The sequence below is a fragment of the Saccostrea echinata genome, unplaced genomic scaffold (genome assembly GCF_033153115.1).
Source record: "Saccostrea echinata isolate AGI-Se365-2 ecotype Australia unplaced genomic scaffold, CSIRO_AGI_Sech_v1 ptg000061l, whole genome shotgun sequence".
NCBI lineage: Eukaryota > Metazoa > Mollusca > Bivalvia > Ostreida > Ostreidae > Saccostrea > Saccostrea echinata.
Genome location: NW_026889810.1, coordinates 1253602 through 1272696, shown reverse-complemented (window position 1 = coordinate 1272696; position 19095 = coordinate 1253602). Strand labels below are relative to the sequence as shown.

General features: G+C 33.5%; 1 protein-coding gene and 1 long non-coding RNA gene across 2 annotated transcripts in view; both read right to left on the bottom strand.

Moving 5' to 3' along the window:
- The window catches only part of LOC133175160 (receptor-type tyrosine-protein phosphatase mu-like), a 47675-nt gene that overhangs the window by 26005 nt on the left and 2575 nt on the right, over positions 1 to 19095 (bottom strand). The window lies entirely within an intron of this gene.
- LOC133175199 (uncharacterized) lies at positions 133 to 19028 on the bottom strand. Its single transcript, XR_009719243.1, has 3 exons — positions 18905 to 19028; positions 18441 to 18671; positions 133 to 307 (listed from the first exon to the last, which is right to left on the bottom strand). It is a non-coding gene; the product is annotated as an uncharacterized LOC133175199 (long non-coding RNA).

Here is a 19095-nt window from a genome sequence, read left to right as displayed (position 1 = left end):
ACAGCTATATTAAATACAGAAAAAAGTACAATCTTGGATGTAATTTTAAACTCACCATACACCTCAAATTCGCACAATTCATTATATGCATAAGTAGAGTAGTAACTGGGATACTGCAAATCTTGTCTCCGCTCGTTGTAATATATAACATATTGCCCATCAAATGGACAGTTAATCGTCTGGTTCTCTGTTGGTGTACCGTTTACTTGTTGCAATTCATGAAAACAAAGATGGCCATTGTCTTTATTTGTATTGTTCGAAATGTAAACGTAAAATCCAGCAAATCGATGGTAGTATGCACCAGGGCCTAAACAAATCAAAATATTTTTATCAATGCTACTCGTTGATATTTTGATTTCCTTAATAGAGATCTTTCTGTAACATGGGGAAAAATACTGAATTGTTGACGTTTTGTCCATGCATAATGATCCAAAATTTTATAATTGATTGATTGTATGCTGATGAAAGTCCCTTTAGCTCATGTAGAGACGTCACCTGCTTAAGATGAATTGCCAAAGAACTAAGTACGTTACCTATTATACAGAGGCCCACAATTTTCTGTAATTTAATATACAGGTTTACCAAAATATAATAACTATCTAAATGTACTAGAAGATTGGTAGTTTTAAAGTATGCAAAGAAAATTTCCACACTCCGTTATTTAGGCCTGTTCACCACGTTTAAAGATTCGTTTTTTTCCCCCCGGAAATTGCTATTTTTTCAATATTTTCACTAGATATTCCTAAAATTGAAGTAGTGCCCATCCCTCGAGCAAAATAAAACATGCATATTTCAAAATATATTGATGAAAGGCAGATGAAAACTGAGTAAGAATTTGCTCGAGGAATGGGCTGTATGTTTAATTTGACCTTACATGACTATTTTCGGTGGCGGATATCAAGTTCATTGAGAGGTGTAACTTTACTTAGATGAAATTATGACTCCGTAACTCATTTAAAATGTTCATAAATAAATATATCATAGACCATATTATTATTTTCCATATGAGTCTATTTGTCATGAAAAATAGCATATTAACTGACTGGGAAATATGGAAGGTTGATAACGCTGATGACGATGGTTGCATACCCTACATGCATCTGACAAATATGATATCGAGAGGAATAAATTAAGACCCAACGAATATACTTGATTAACAAAAACATGTTAAAATGACAAATCAAATTAGTAATATTATTATCACAAAAAAGAAAATGTGCATGTAGATTATCCCAGAATTAATTTCATTTTCCAACTGAAAGAGTTTATAGCTACCGTCAGTAGATGTGAATAAATTACGTTATAAGCTACAAGATTATGTCACAATAGATCCTATTGATTTTTTTTTAATTTTTAGATTCCCATTTCCCAATATTTTTTTTTTAAAGCCATTTGCAAGGTCTGTTTAAATTTATCAATATTCTGAGGTCATATGGTTGCATTTTCATAAAAAAACAACGTACATATATAAGGCACAAACGTTGATGGTTCTATTAAAAAGTGCTTTAGTTTTAAAAGCATACGTTTTTAATGCTGATTTTTAATTTCACGCTATACATTTGTTGTGTATTGCGCCTCTAAGCTTTTAAATGCATCAGTCTATATTGTACATGTTGTAAGAGATGCTGTTAATATTCCATAATGCATTAACGAAAAAAGGCCTATATTTCAAATGGTACACTTCATTGCAATTAAAATTGCTATATATATATACTAAGTGCATTATCATTTCTTATCTGTCAGAGATCCAAAGATGTCAAAACACGACGGGGTGGGGAAGCGAGAAAACGATTCAAAAGGAAATTCAGGCACAGAACGTTGAAAAAAAAAGTTTCGGATGAGGATGTTCGTTGAAGCAAATTATGTGATTTAGTAGTTGAAAAACGGGAGGGGGCATTATATTTACATTGCACGGCAAAAAAAAAAAAAATCGACAGCGGCTAAGCGAACCAAAACCACTCCTATATTACTGCCACTCCTGGTCGATCTCAAATTTCATCAAATGTTTTAAGTCTTGGGAAAAGAGCTGTAACAGATTTAAGTCACCTTTTCCTTTTATTTTTAAAACGTTTAATAAACTTTATACTCATTGATCCGTGTCCATTATAGAAAGTGTTCATTTTCATCTTGTTTTCAAGTTTACCTTACAATAACGAAAAAAAAACTCCGATCAAATAAGCTTAGCTGATTTACTAGTAGATGCAAGGTTAACATAGGACATGCATATTCGGTTTATTCCTGAAAATCTGTGCTTTATCATGAGCTGAAATAAATATATATCAGGTCCATGAGAAGCAATTTCAGTTTTTTTTCTTTTTTTTTGGGGGGGGGGGGGCACAAGTATACATTTTCAGTATGCGGTGGGGGATGGCACTATCATCTACCAAAAATTCCTTGACAAACAACAAAAAAAAGTTCATCAGACGTATTTTTTTTGAGGGAGCACAAGCATATGGTAGCTATTTTTCTGTAGCATTCTATATATCAGCAAAATTATTGGGGGGCACGCCCTCCCCCCCCCACCCCGGTTCCAACGGTCATGTATATAGTTTCAAAGTTAAATGACAACAAAGGTCATTTTTACACAAAGACACAAAAAACCTACGCGCCCGCGTGGCGCAGTGGTTAGAGCGTCTGCGTCTGAGTAAGGAGTTGATCCTAACGTCGCGGGTTCGAATCCCACTGTGGGAAGTGGAGACCGGTCCTTCGGAGGAGACCGTATAAACCGAGGTCCTGTGTCGCAGTAGGTGCTGGCACGAAAAAGATTCCTCACTGCTCAATGGCCCTAAGTGACGAGTATAGGTCAAAATTTGCAGCTCTCCGCCGGCAAGTGGTGGCGTCTCAAAATGAGTGAAAAATTCTCGAGAGGGACGTTAAACAACATACAAACAAACAAACACAAAAATTCTGCCTCTTCCACGTTTTATTCACCATTACTGCGGTGTGTGTCACACGCTTCAAGCATACTGTGGAATAAAGCCGATTGTCGTTGAAGGAATTAAAATGTTACAACCTTTCTAAACAAACTTCCGAATTGCGGCAGTCATATCTGAATATAAATTACTGGTTCCCAATTTGGTTCCTATACGCAGTACAGTTAAGGCGCCAAATGGAAATATAGGCGAGTTTTTTAGATAGAAAATACATTCTTTACAAGGATGGGCGTTTCTTTTTAGGACTTTACTATTATCGGACAAATGCAATGTGGTTGAAAACTACATGTTGAGGACGATTAGATTTCTTATTTAGACTTGTCACGTGATTTTAGCAAATATACCTGAAGTATTGAGGTCATCTATAAATTCTAATATTGCAAGGGCATAACCAAGTTAAAATTCTAAGTTTAACATATAATTATTTTCAACACTCTTTGTAGTTTGTGAAAAGTGCTGCGAACCTATATAGATTCTACTATCTAATTGCTTAAATTACATTTGTTAGACCGTATGTTGAATATTTTGCTGGTCAAGTACATTAAATAAAGATATAATTAATTCATTTGCAAGATTTCAACAGGTTCGCAGCACTTTTCAAATATCTTCGTACTTCTTCAGTTTATGTGTAAAAGCTTGTCATAATTCATTGAGGGTATGCCCTTGCAATATATCGATTTATTACGACCCTTCTATTACCCTTCAATGAATCTGCATACAAATATACGACAGTATCGCTTGTCTAGGGAATGTACGGGAAGTACATGAATAAAATCATAAAATAGACATCGCATCCAAGTTAATGGCCTCTTATATATCTACAATTTATATTTTATTTAATTACAAAATAGATTTTTCATTGTATAAATATAACTTGATCCGCCTCTCACTGCATACAAACTGCGTCAAATTTTACAATATGACGTCACATTGACAAGTGCATTGCGATCAGTGAATTTTTTATATATTGCTGTGTGGGATTTAACCAACGACAATAATGCATGCACTAGTTAGTATTGATGTAGTTTAAAGCTATTCAACAGTTTAAAATAGCAAATCATTTCATTTTGTGGTAATTTGAAGAACTTATATTTTTGTGTAATGTCATAGTAAGCATTTCCAGTATAAATTAGGCCCCGCCTCCTTACTGCAGCCTTAACTGTGCTGCGTAATTACAAATAAAAGTAAATAAGTTCTGGAATTCAATTCAATATAGTGTATTTTTTATCGGAAAGTTATCACTGAAGAAAACTTCATATATCAATATCTACTTAAGTACTGTATTTCAAAAAGTCTTTTATCTGTTTATTCTCGAAAAGTCAAAATAAATTGTGGATGAAAATACGTTAGGAAGTTTTCCATGTCAGCTATCTGAGGGAAGTGTATCTTTGAAAATGAAGATATATTGTCACGGTAAATACAAAGATTTCCTCACCCACCAGTCTGATGTGAAAATATGGGACTGTAGATACATATACGTTAGAGAGATTTTTGATAAAAATAAATTCTTTTATGGTATTTGCTTTGGAAGAACACATTACGTAATACATGTCTAACGTTGATTATACGAAACGAACACATTTAATCTAAAAAAAATCCTGAAGAACTCTCTATAAAGTTCGACGCTGCATGCTTCATTACATCAATTTAAATGACTACACTTGTATTTGTGCGGTTATGTTTCTAGATAGAAATATACAAAATTAAGGAATTTACAACAGTGTTTTATAACCCGGTGGAAACCATCAGCATTTGATTTTACAGTATAGTTTTGTAAAATAAGGAACATATTTTGATATTTGAATCATGAAATAAAAACATTTTAAATTAAAAATAAGAAATTAACGCAACTCTTTAAAAATACACAGGTTAGTGCCATTTATTTATATAACCTTGATGGCAGATAAGCCTGCAATAAAAGGATGTGCGTATGTGTGACCCCATAAAGCGGGGGGGGGGGGGGAGGGGGCATTCCACGTTACTAACCATCTTGTGAAACAGATTCTGAACTACATTCCACGAATAATGGTGAAATCATGACGTAAGGGCGGATTCATGAATTTTGCGCGATTTGTCAGAAAGGGTGGGGTGGGGGGTTTCATTGCTAAAACTTTAATTAAAAAAAAAATAACGTAGACATTTTGAATGCTGTTTTGTATACTTTTAAAGAAATCTGAGCATCTTGATGGTTTTTTTTTCGGGGGGGGGGGGGGGTTAAATGTTTAAAAGATTTTTATGTTAACTTATATGTATTCTTATGAATAAACCAAAACAAAGTACTAAATAGTGTTTTAGCTTTATTTATATATTAGCAAAATATCATACTTTATTGAAAAAAAAATCTAAGGAAGATAGTGCCTTTAATAAGATTCATCATAAAAATACACGCTCGATTTGTACATTCATCCTCACAATGTCAATGTTTTGTGATTTCGGAACTCCACACAAACCCTTGACATATGTCGTTATTTAAAAGTTGGGCTAGAAAGCTACAATTTCATTTCTTCCTGGTCTAGGACTGGAACCAATCAGAAAAAAAAAAAACTTTTATTGTAGGCAAGTTTTGTAAAATATTACTCGTCTTTAAAATGGAACGTGTCGATTTGTAGGATTTTTGACTGGTTACTTTAAATGAACAAGAGACCCAAGGGCCTTAACGGTCACCTGAGTATAATACAACAATTTAGAAGTTAAATACACTGATACTTGAAGCTTTGTTGTCCTAAAGCAAGAGAAGTAGGAAGATCAGGATCAACAAAATAATTAGTCTAGTATTCAGTATCAACTCATAAATTAAGTTCTAATCTGTCCCCCACTTAACACTATGCAGACTATTAACAAACTATTAGTGCTTCTGTACTATTTTTAAACCCATATTATAATTAAGACTTCTAGCATTGACCTCTCTTATGGTCTTTGAAGAACTTTTAATAAGATAAGTTGTTTTTGTCTCATTTCTATTTATCTATTACTTACAGGTCTACCTGTTTATTAAAACTAAGAAAGTACTTTTTTAATTATACGATAAACATTCTTGTATAATTATCTTATTCTATTAACCTTTCAAATACATTATTTACAGTGATTAATTATCAAAGGTGAATGGAAAAGGGGAATAACTTCTTTCAGTAGAATACAAATTAATAGATCCCTGCCCAGGACCATAATGCTTAGACCAATGGTCCAGATGTTTAAAAATCTGGTAGAAATACGCTACTCATATCATTTAAACTTTTACTCAGTTTGCTTCCAATATGCCCAGAAGCAGAGAAGAATTTCACAGGTACAATGCATTTTCACTACAGATTCAACAAAACCTTACCCTAAAACCAGAACCCAAGACCAAGGGTCAAGAAATTTACAAATTTGGAAGAGTTACCCTCATCATCATAACTATGGACTTCAAAGAATTAACACTTTTCCACTATATTATCAAAAGCCCCCCCCCCCCCTCGTTATGCCAGAAACCCTGACCCTAGGACCACAAGATTTAAAAATTCTGTTCGAAGCTCCCATTTTCATCATAGCTAAGCAATTTATTTATCAGCTCAACACTAAGGAGCAGACAGGATTAATTAATGATTAATAGAATTAATGCTTTTTCACTATATAATCAATAGAGCCCCCCCCCCCTCCTCACGAACCCCAAAAACTGAGGCCATATATTTAAAAATTTTGGAAGAGGCATCCTTGTCTATCATAATCATGCACTTAGTTTGTTTATATAATCTCCAGTAGCAGAGAAGAAGATTTTCAAAGAATCAATGCATTTTCACTATATGATCAATAGAGCCCCACACTAACACCAGAACCCCTGACCCTGGGGCCATGAAATTCACAATTTTTGAAAAGGCATCCTTATGCATCATAACCATGCACTTAGTTTGTTTAAATAATCTCCAGCAGCAGAGAAGAAGATTCTCAAAGAATCAATGCATTTTCACTATATAATCAATAGAGCCCCGCCCTAACACCAGAACCCCTGACCCTGGGGCCAAGAAATTCACAATTTTTGAAAAGGCATCCTTATGCATCATAACCGTGTACTTAGTTTGTTTAAATAATACCCAGGAGCAGAGAAGAAGATTTTCAAAGAATTAAAGCATTTTCACTATATAATCAATAGAGCCCCCACCCTAACACCAGAACCCCTATCCCAGGGGGCCATGGTTTTCACAATTCTGGAAGAAGCCCACCTCCTCATCTTAACTATGTACTTAGTTTATCACCTTAATGCCCAGGGGCAGAGGAGAAGATTTTCAAAGAATTAATGCATTTTCACTATATAATCTATAGAGCCCCGCCCTAACACCAGAACCCCTGACCCTGGGGCTATGAAATTCACAATTTTTGAAAAGGCATTTTGCTCATCATAACTATGTACTTAGTTACTTTATTTAATACCCAGGAGCAAAGAAGAAGATTTTCAAAGAATTGATGCTTTTTCACTATATAATCTATAGAGCCCCGCCCTAACACCAGAACCCCTGACCCTGGGGCCATGAATTTCACAATTTTGGAAGAGGCACTCTTGCTCATCATAACTATGTACTTAGTTCCTTTATTTAATACCCAGGAGCAGAGAAGAAGATTTTCAAAGAAATAATGCATTTTCACTATACCATCTATAGAGCCCCGCCCTAACACCAGAACCCCTGACCCTGGGGCCATGAATTTCACAATTTTGGAAGAGGCACTCTTGCTCATCATAACTATGTACTTAGTAACTTTATTTAATACCCAGGAGCAGAGAAGAAGATTTTCAAAGAAATAATGCACTTTCACTACATGATCTATATAGCCCCACCCTGGGGCCAGAACCCCTGACCCTGGGGCCTTGAATTTCACAATTTTGGTAGAGGCTCCATGCTTATTACAATTATGCCAACAGTTTGACTGCTTGATGTCCAGGAGTAAAGAAGATTTTTAAAGATTGCATTAATTTTGGTGGTTTTAGCCCCACCCCTCAGGCCCCAGGGGGGCAGGGATCATGAAATTCACAATTTATGTTCCCCTTCACCCATAGATGCTATATACCAAATTTGGTTGAAATTGGTTGAGCGGTTTTAGAGAAGAAGTTAAAAATGTTCAAAAGTTAACGGACGACGCACGACGATGGACAAAAACAGATAGCAATAGGTCACCTGAGTGACTCAGGTGACCTAAAAATCGCAGATTTATTTTTTGAAGATCGGTCTCCTTTACAATCACAAAAGATATGCTCTTGAGTTGGGCAATTTGAAAACGACGGATTTGAAAAATATATTTTCATTGGTTTGTTTATAATTACCCATTACGTCATGTATAACCACAAGTCCAATTTTTAAATAACAACTTATGTCAAGGGTTTGTGTGGAGTTCCGAAATCACAAAACCTTGACATTGTGAGGATGTTTGTACATTATGACTTTCAAAATCATATTGTGAGCAAGAAAGTGGGAATACTGGAATATAATTCGTGCTATAAATTATATTCCATTGAGGTTCTTGATGAAATCGTTTTCTCAGAAAAGTAAAAGCAAGATTAATGACCAACAATATTTCCAGTTAAGTAACTTCAAATTCAGCAAAATTTATAAACTCAATCGAAATTTTTAGCTTAGATCACAGAGGGACAAGAGAAGAGTAAGATATTACATATCTTTTCAGTTCAAAATCCATATTTTTGGTGCTGTATCGAAATCAAAACGTTGAAATCTGATAACGTCAAGTTGACGTCATAACGTCAAGTAGTGTAAATTTGTGATGAAAACTCCCTATATTTAAAGAGCTCTCTAGGAGAAATGGTTTGAGATAATTACAAACATTAAACTGAAGTAGGAAGTTGCCACTCTAGACATATTTCAAAAACAATTTCATCATATTTTGGGCACAGGGCCGATTTTGGCTCCTAACGTACTTTCTTCTTTGACCTATGAATGGCGCTACAATCTGCCGAAATAGTGAGGGATCTTTAATGTATCAACACCAGCCGTAACACGGGGCCTCGGTTTGAAGACCCTTAAGGGTCCTCCACATCCCGTTACTTGAGACGTATATCGAGAAAAATACTTTTACTTCCGGTTTTATATAGTTTGTGCACTGACGATTTGCCTGGCACCGCCTGTAAGGGGGTCTTAGAGACGCTTTAGAGATAAAGTTTTTGTCAAGCGGAAAGTATACAGTAAACTGTAAACTAAAGAGCGACACCCTAATAAACATTAAACACACGGCATGATCACGGCGTGACTGAAAGAAAAAGGTGTCGATTTTTTCAATAAAAGAACAGCAGACCTTTGGGTTTATGTTGCATAATAATTCGTAAATAACAGGCACCGGTATATCTGCGAGAAAAGTTTTATTTATACAATCTATTGTTTCAATAAAACCTATCTCATTATGTGTTTATAAATACTGATAAATTAAGTGCGCATTTCTAGCTTTGCTTATTTATATAGATCTGTCCTGATCTGTTTCCAATAATGAGTAACTTGAGTATGATGACGTACATACGGAGACTTACCATAGTTTTTGAGTCCCGAGCAACAGGAAAGATAACTCTAAAAAGGAACTTCGATACCAAAGATTTTGAAAATATTTTTTCTTTATCAATAAATTTTATTTTTATTCAATTTCTTGTTGTAAATTATTTTATTAATGTTTCTTTAATACTGTCAGGAGTCTTCCTTAATTTTTTCTCCATGAACTTTAGAAGATGAGATTTATTTATTTTTTATAACTTTAATTACTTTCTTTTAAAAAATATGTTGACTTACAATATTAAGGTTTTATGGTTGTTTTGTGGGCTTAATAATATACGATAGGAAAAAACAAACTTTGTTGCGCTACGTATCAAATCTCAGTGGGAAAAATATCTTGAAACTTATGACATTAAATTTTTAAAAAATCAGCATAAATTATATTTCAATTCCTGGCCAGATTTTAAAGGTTGATATGCTTGTTAAAAGTAATGCTCAGTTATATAAGAACATAGGCTGGGGGTGTGTGGAGGACCCTTAACTTTCACTTCTAGTGCCGTGCATTTGTCGTCAAAAAATTAACGTTTAAATGTTGAAGCAGAGCCGGGAAAGAGAACCCGGAGGATCACAAAGCGACCGACCTTCTACTAACCTACCGATCTTTTTATAGATGGTGTATCCTTCTTAAGAAATAAGTGATAGTAAAAATAATAAACAACAGATTTTAAAAAAATTAAATTAAAAGAAGCATTCCATTGAAATATGCCTCATTTAATCATTATATGCATTTGGGGACATGTTGAATGTATTACATTACACAACAGTACGCCGGCATGTTAAGGATACACCCAGATATTCATACTAACCTATACAATATGACTTCAAAGTAACATATATGCTGTGAACTTAAGAGATCTCTTAATATTTATATTTAAAGATTTAAAAGGAAAATGCAAATCATAATATAAACTTCATCTAGAAAGAATTTGTCACGGGGGTTAAATACCAAGCACATGACGTCCTAACTGTTGATCAAATATTCGACTAGTGAATACATTTTTTTTTTTTTTTTTTTTTTTTTTTTTTTTTTTTTTTAATGTTGTTTAACGTCCCTTCGAGAATTTTTCACTCACACTGAAACGCACCACTTACCGGAAGAGGGTAGCTAACCACTGAGCCACGCGGGCGAGGAATAGTGAAACGGAACGAGAATCATGTAACCAAATATATGAACATGGTTGTTAAAAAGCATATACAGTGAGTACCATATGTGATTCATAAGGAATAAAAGATTAAGAATCAGGCATGCTGATTTATTTTCATCATTCTTTCTTATAATGAAGACAGGCAGTCTTCTGAAATCCCGATCAGCCTTTTCTCTGTCGTCCCCAGCAAAAAGCTGGAAAAGTTCAAACACCATGCCGCGTACTTTGAAGCTAAATTCTTGTGATATCGCGAGCTTTGGTTTAAGGAGGTTCGATCCTGAGCTTTTGAGCAGATTTTGGTTTGGACCTTTATGTATAAAATTCTGCATCATTTTTAAGTTCAAACATTGAATCTGAATTCTTCAATGCAAATTAAAGTATATCCAATGAAAAAACCGCGATTAAATTCCATTCAAAGAGGATTAAGCCAGAACCTATATTTTGTGGCGGAAGGTTTTTTTTTAGGAGAAAATGATCATTTTGTCCCCTTTTGAAATATATACAGTACTGTTTAAATTCCTATTTTTCCATGCTGGCTGCACACAGAACTGGGTTTGTTTTTTTTTTGTTTTTTGGGGGGGTTTTGGGGTTGTTTTTTTTTTGTTTTGTTTTTTGTTTTGTTTTTTTTTTTTTTGCAGTGAAATGTTTTATGCTGGTTCTGAAATATCTATTAAATTATTTCTTATGAAATCTTTCATTATATTGTGACAAATATAGTCAATATATTCTGAAAGTCCAGGAAAAAATTTAGCCAATTTTAACATAAAATTAACACATTTTAGTAATATCTAAAAAAATTACATCATAGACCCCCACTTTTGTTTTTATTTTCTGAATATATAAGGTAACTTTGATCAATCTGCCTAAATTCAGAAAAAGTTTAAGACTTTAAAATAATTTTCTTGCTTGTTAAATTTTTAATGCCAGAAAAATCACATTTTTGGAGTGCAGAAAGGTCAAATAATTGATTATGCGAAGCAATTTGAAACTTTTTCTTAGTCACAATTTTGAAGTGTTTTTTTTTAAATAGACTAATAGTTTAATTTATCCCATGATTTATTTGGATAAAAACATTGGAGGGAAAACGTCGAAGATGTGATTTTTGATTAAGACACAAATTTCAGTGCAAAAAGATCATATTAAATGTACTGTAGCGCCAAAAGAAGCGTATTGACCCCCATTTTTTGTTTTGATTTTGAATTGAGCTATGTGTGTAGAAACTAAAAATATACTTGACAAAAAAAATTTAAGACTTTAAATATCAGGATCCAACCTCGTTAATAGTACTTGAAAAGTGCTGCTAGAATGGCGAGGTTAACATGAATTGACAATTTTTTTCCGTCATATGTAAAAAATGTAAATATTTTGGTCAGGTTTTATGCAAAGGTATGATATAAATATTTCTTTAACTGGAGAGTAGGACTTTTAAGTTCCCTAAAATCCAAATTTCCGCGCTTTTATACACCAGATACTATAAATGCATTTCGAATACGGCGTTTCTATAGCCAGAATATTAGTCTCTTCAACATATGATTTTGTTTTTCAAGGATTATTTTCTTTCACGTCCGCCCGTCCATACAAATTAAAGAATTAAAAGAAAACAAATAAAATAATTAAGATCATTATATTTCGTATTAGTAGTAAGAGAATTTATATAAGCAATTTGTATTTATCAAATTTGCTGTTTTCTTGGTGAAAGGGAAATGAAAAAGGTGAATATAACGAAAGGTGATCGATCTCTGAAAATTCTATAAACAATACAAGTCTGTGAAGAGGACATAAAGCACAAATCCCTGGAAATTCAAGAAGAAGATCAGGTTCCTAGGAGTAAGCATCCCCTGTTGAACGGTCAAACTTCACAAGCCCTATGTATTGATCACATAGACGGAACATTCTGTAGTCAAATTCAGTATAAAAACAAAAACCAAACAATTGGAATGGTACATGTAAGCCAAAATATATTATAAATCATTAATTAATATAATCATTATAAAGACCATAGAATTTACAAGATGCTGACTTTAAAAGAGGTTGAAATCCCTGTTACTTCAACTGTCAGTAGCCTGCCTCGGTTTAAACATTGATCGTACTCAGAGCATATATTGAGTAATCGAATAGGATGGGAGATGTAAACACCATATGCAGGTGACATCGGGATATTACTACATAAATGAGGAAAGTTGAAGATGGAAAAGCTGAAGAGATCTCGTTTGTCATACCTCGGCCCTTATCGTCTATAGCCAGTATAATATCCATATATGAAATAGATGTGACAGACTCTATGGTATCTTTTATGTCAAATTCACTGGGATAAATCGAGTCGGCATATGAATGGAAGTAACTATTGTTAATTGATAATACATAGTCGATATATTTAAATGTCAGGTTGAAGGCCACAAAATTCTTTTTCTCATGTAGAAGTTTTTTGATAAATTCTGCTTCATAGAAATATAAAGACAAGTCGGCTAGGAATGGCGCACAATTTATGCCCAACGTAATTCTAACAGTTTGTTAGAAGATCTGGACTCAAAAGACTACATGAATGTTGTCACAGAGGAACTCTTACACCCTTTTAATATCAACTTCAGAGTACTTGTGTGTAAAATCAGAGTGATTATTAACAATTAAAGTGTTTTTGTTGATGACCAATCGTAAGATCCGAAAATTTCCCACTTCCTTATTTATTGAAGATGCTGTTGTCTACGATATCAAAAAGCCAAGTTTAATTTACCGTGAGGAATGGTTGTAAAAAGGTTGCCAAAAATTGCAGTATATGTACAGATTACTCCAAGGATATTTTTATAATTAAATGACAACATTTAGCCTGGATTTGTGGTGCAGTCCAGTCTAAGCTTCTAATTCGTCTGTTTAAAGTTCTAATTTTTTTCGGCTCTCCCAATTTCAACTACATTTTGCATTTTACTGTTTAGGACATTTACGCTCTTCAAAAGCTAAACCATTTTCAAGGGAAGATAATACTAGGTAAGTACAAGGGTTGTTAGAAAAGTTCGCGGACAAGTTCTATTGTGAGCGCGCTATTTTCATGAAATCAGTAAAACTCTGCAGGTAAAAACTATACGTCTTTTCCAATTAAGATGCAAAAAAATATACAGCGAACTTATTAAGCTAAAACATGCTTCATGGAGCATGTTACTTTTTCGCACTTTTACATTTCAGAGACATAGTTTTGAAATTAAAAATTGCACTGTTGTAGCGCATAAAAATTTATGATATTTCACCTCTCACTACGATATTCATGAAACGTCAGTTGGCGAAATTTTTAATTAAATTGGAGGAGTTATGACTGTTTTATCACTAATTATAGATTATCAGTGCGTAAAAACAAAGCCAAAAAATGGTAACGTCATTGAACGTCTTGGAGCGCCAGGTATTAAAAAATTGTATGTGCAGAGAGAAAAATGCCCGAAAAAGTCTTAAATGTTTTTTAGATGCTGCTCGGGATGGCTTACATGTATCTAGTACCAAAGTGTTCAAGTGGTAACAACTTTGTAAGAATGAAAGGATGGAAATTTTTGATTATCAACTGCTGCGATATCCCAATATCCTGCTTATCGCATTGACGTTGCGCCTATGGATTTTTCATTGTTTCTCATATCTGATCGCTGAACTGCGTAGACATTGTTTTAAAGATCTCACTAATATCCGATACACCACAAAAGACATTAAAAAATATAACATGACTTGATATACTTATTTATTTTTTAAGTCAGAAAAAGACATGAAAAGTCTATAAAAATGAAAGATATTTAGAACTGTGAAAAAGCTTCACAGGTCTGGAATCAGGTTGTCACGTCACCTAACGTCATAAAACGTCTCGTGATTGCTCCGTGAATCCTATGACCGCGCAGTAAAAATCAACGTATATTTTCAAAATTTTAGTAAATGGACCTGATCTTTTACATACTAATAAATAGAAGATATCAATTTAATTAGACATACGTCATTCTTCAAAGTTTACAATATATTTCCAGTAAATCAACGTGTCCGCGAACCTTTCTAACGACCCTCGTATAGAAAATGTAAAGCCATTACTTTTCTTCAAGAACCAATTTGCAGAAAAGCTCAAATAGACAGGAAATTTTCCCTATATAGTGTATATTCTAAAGTAATAAATTAAATCCAACCCCAACCCCCGAGGCCATAGCTTGGACAATATAAGTGATCGAAGTTTAATATGGAGGATCATAAGAATCACGCTTTTAAATTATCAAGAATAGCTGGGTAACATTTAGCCATATAAATAGCAATTCTCTGTAACCACTTAAACTTCTTTGCTACGCATGGTCACCGATATTGATGAAACTTTGCCCATTATTACAACTAGTTACCAGAAACATATATCAAATAAAATTTCGTTGCTATGTGTATTGGTTGCCATGGCAACAGCCAGAAAATTTGAAAAAATTGAGATTTTCAGCTACTTCAAATCTTTATTAAGCCTTTATAAAGACTAAGAAAAACAAACAAACCATTCTCCCAAAAACATGACATCTTGTTGTTACTTATGCTATAAAGAAACTATTTAAAATTTTTCTCTAAGTAAGTGGTAACCATGGGTACATTTGACATACATTTTAGATGCTGAAAAATGCTGAAAAACGCTCAATATTCACTAATGTTAGATGTTACATGATCAAACTCAATCAGTAATTGAAGAAAAACGATAAAAATATTTGACCTTAAGTAATTAGGTATTGGCAATATTATTCTAAAAATAACTTTCATGGTTGCCATGGTAACACAGTGTAACCATGCAAAATTCATTGCTAAGATTGGGTTAATGCTACTATCTTGAGGAAAAACAATAAAATTCATGACTGGCACATATAAATTCCTTAGGACCTTGCAACACCGACAACATAAGAAAAAATGGGATTAATTGTTACTTTGCAGTGTAACCATGGAAACACGTACCAGTTGTTTAAAGTGATATTTTTTTACTGCTTTAGGAATTTACTTACCTTTTAATCAAGGAACATATGATTTGACTCACCTTGAATAGTACTTATCTGGTAGAACTAAAGTTGAATATCATATATTGATAAAGTTTGTTGAAAAATACAACACTATAGCTATGGTTACCAAGAGGGGAAAATGTTCGATTTTGTTAATTTTATATCAATATTAAATCCTATGTGCCAGCTTTTTGCATCCAGTTAGAGATTGGGTGGTAGTCAAAATTGAAAGTCAGGTTAGTTGTTCACATATATCAATCATGAAAGTTTTCGGAATCTACATACAAGGGTACGTATCCAAGGAAACAGAATATTTTTCAGATTTTTATGCATATTTTTTCGGCTTATTTCCATAGCAACGCTCTATTTAAAAAATCGAATTTGAATTTTTTGAAATGTGAAAATTAGGGTCACACCAACGCCTTTAAAATTGATCATTAGTTATATAGAAATATGCTTTGTAAAAAGATAGGTTAAGATTAAAATACTAAAAGAGTAAATTTAAAATCCCTTTGTGGTATTAAAACCATGGCAACCATTGCCAACCTATACGAAATATCATATTTCGTTCTTGGTATATGTTACAAGGATCTCTTATCTATTATTTGCTTGCATTTCAACCTATTATTGTTTTTATTCTTAAGTGTATGACTTTATAAAATTAAATGAACAAAATTATTACTTTTGAATACTTTGTTTCCATAGTAACGTATGTAATAGTTGATTTACCTAACATGTTAACATGCATTTAAGACATCAGGCCTTCAACTTTCAGAAACAGTCATTGTCACTTGTTTGCTTTGCTGCAAACGTTAACTGTGGGACTCTGAACATGTTGAAAAATGCCATTTTTCAAAATTTAGGACATGTTGCTATGGTAACCATGACACGTAGCAACCAATTTTTGCCTGATTTGAGTTTACGGTATCAAAGACTTTTATCATAGAGAGTTTGGAGATATTCTGAGACTATGCGTGCCACAGCTCCTATATAAAAGTTAAAGTCATTACAGAGAATGGCTCTTAAATGCAAGGGTGTTCAGGTATGGTAATTCAAAATGGCTTAGATTATCTTGAGGCCACTTTACGTTTTTAAAGTTAACATGCATGAAAGAATATTCCAGGGAAACTTCACAATGGAAAGTCGCCCGCATGGCGCAGTAGTTAGAGCGATTGCTCTAAGAGTCGCGGTGGAAGGAGTTGATCCTGTAAATATTTGAAATTATAAAATTATGTGAATATACAAGGAATATTTCCTTTCTACATAGGATAATTGCTTGGTATCTAAAAAATAAAATATTACGATCTTTAAAATTACTTGCATAAAAGTACGTAAAAACTTTCAATTGATTTACTATAGTGAAGACTTTGATAATATAGTATACTATAGTACTTTTTTGTTAGGGATACATAAAAAGTTTATGGGTTTCGTAACAGTTTATCGCTTAAAGCTAATGTCATAATATGGTCAAAGCAAAATATCCCATGTTCTTCTTTTCAGATTTCGGTAATGTCATAGACAGCAAGTTTTAATGAGATGTAAAAATACATGTAATTTTCCATTTTTTCAGATTCAAGAGAGTTTTGCCGGGAGTATTAAAGTGTGTCGTAGCTTAATTCAATATTGTGTGATTTGGCCGTTCAATTGAATTTTAATGCAATTGTTCGACTTTGCCACAAATAAACTTGTATATATTTTGCTGGATACCCATGTATTTGATGAAATGTGAAGATAACGAACAGTATTCAATCTCGAAAGTTCAATGAAACGATACAAATTTGGAGCAGAGCAAACACGGACTTCAAATTGTACAGGTGGGATCAGAAGCCATGGAGGAGTGAGCATCCCCTGCCGACCGGTCACACAAAAAATGAATATTCTATTAGTTAGTATTGAATTAATTTAGTTGAACTATCTTTTAGGGATATACAGCATATACATGTAACTACTCTAGTGCAGCTTACAATGAGGGAAATAAATGTGTAAATATCTTTATGTAGCATAGGCTAGATTCACATTTGTTCACAAGTCTTTTGGACTAGGGCAAGGTAAAACATGGGGGACAAACAAAAAGAACCCGGCTTGCAGGTTTTAATATCAAAATTTATGGGAATGGAATATCGATTATTATGCAGATATTATGAATATTAATGAGAAATAAATCACATGGAAGCTACCTCGTGAATAAACTAGATAAGTGTCAACATTCAACATAACGACGGATTGTATTTGCAAACAAGGCAATTGTATGGACCATAGAATTTGCAAAATGATGACTTTAAACAAAATTCTTGGTATTAGTGTATCATCACCTTATTTGTCAAAAGCTTGTCTCGTTTTAGAAAATGTTCGTTTGTAGAATATGTAGCTGTGTATCGATTCAATTAGGAGATTAAAACTCCCTGTGCATGTTATAGTGGTATACTTTTACGTAGATAAGGGCACTTGACGATAACGATTAGTTTTAGTTTGCCATCAATGTCTTTCTCTAGTAAAACATACAAAAGGGAATCATCGACATACTGTTATCTTGTAAAACAAGAGTATAGTCCTGTCCAGAGCACAGTAAAAGATAAGAACAAAATTGAGAAATCATTCCGAATTGATGGCATTTTCTTTCTCTGTTTCCTTTGTTTTTCTTTACATTATACTTTTAACAGGTATTCGCCATATTGAAGGAAACATTGCCACTTTGCAAATTCTCGAAATGTACAATATTTCTCATATCCAATTAATACGTCTTTGAACGACCAAAAGTGTTGGCAAAAAACCTCGATTTTTTTTAAGTGACCATGAATATTTTCTAAACACACTTTTGTTCCTTCCTTCATGTTAATATTTTATTTGCTCAAACGTATTATTACGTACTTGCAAAATTATCAGTCCTATAGTAGATATGAATGTGACTGATGCTGACGACTTTCTGTAGATCTACTCCCCACTCTGCTGTTCGCTGACCTGGGCCTGATATTGTACACTGCCCTCCAGTGGCTCCACGTTCGGAATATTTCCCATCGACCGCCTTCGCTGCTCCCCAGGCTATTGGTTTATCTGTCCAATCGTGAAGCTGCCAGGCAGGTTTTCTTAAAGCTAAGTTCACTTGTAAATATAACGTAAAAAAGTATATTACAAATAAATGCTAAAAAACACTTAACACTTAATTTTACAGTATGTTTTCTAGATCTAAGGTCCGTTCTTAAACTGATTTTCTAAGACTTACTAACGAAAGTATCTATTTTTGATATCTTGTTTTACAAGATGACAATACAATGATTTTCTGAAAAACAGGATTTACAAAAAGAAAGAAAGAAACAAAAAAATAAGTAACTTACAATAACTGCAGTGCAGACCTTGATATCCTGATAAGCAACCTTTCAAACAGTTACCAGTGACGGCGTCACACTGCCGCCCCTGACATGTTACTGGACAAGATTGGTTACAATATTCCCCATAATATCCAATGACAGGACAACCTATGTAACAATTGATTATGATTATGTGTTTAATCTACGAAAATTAATTG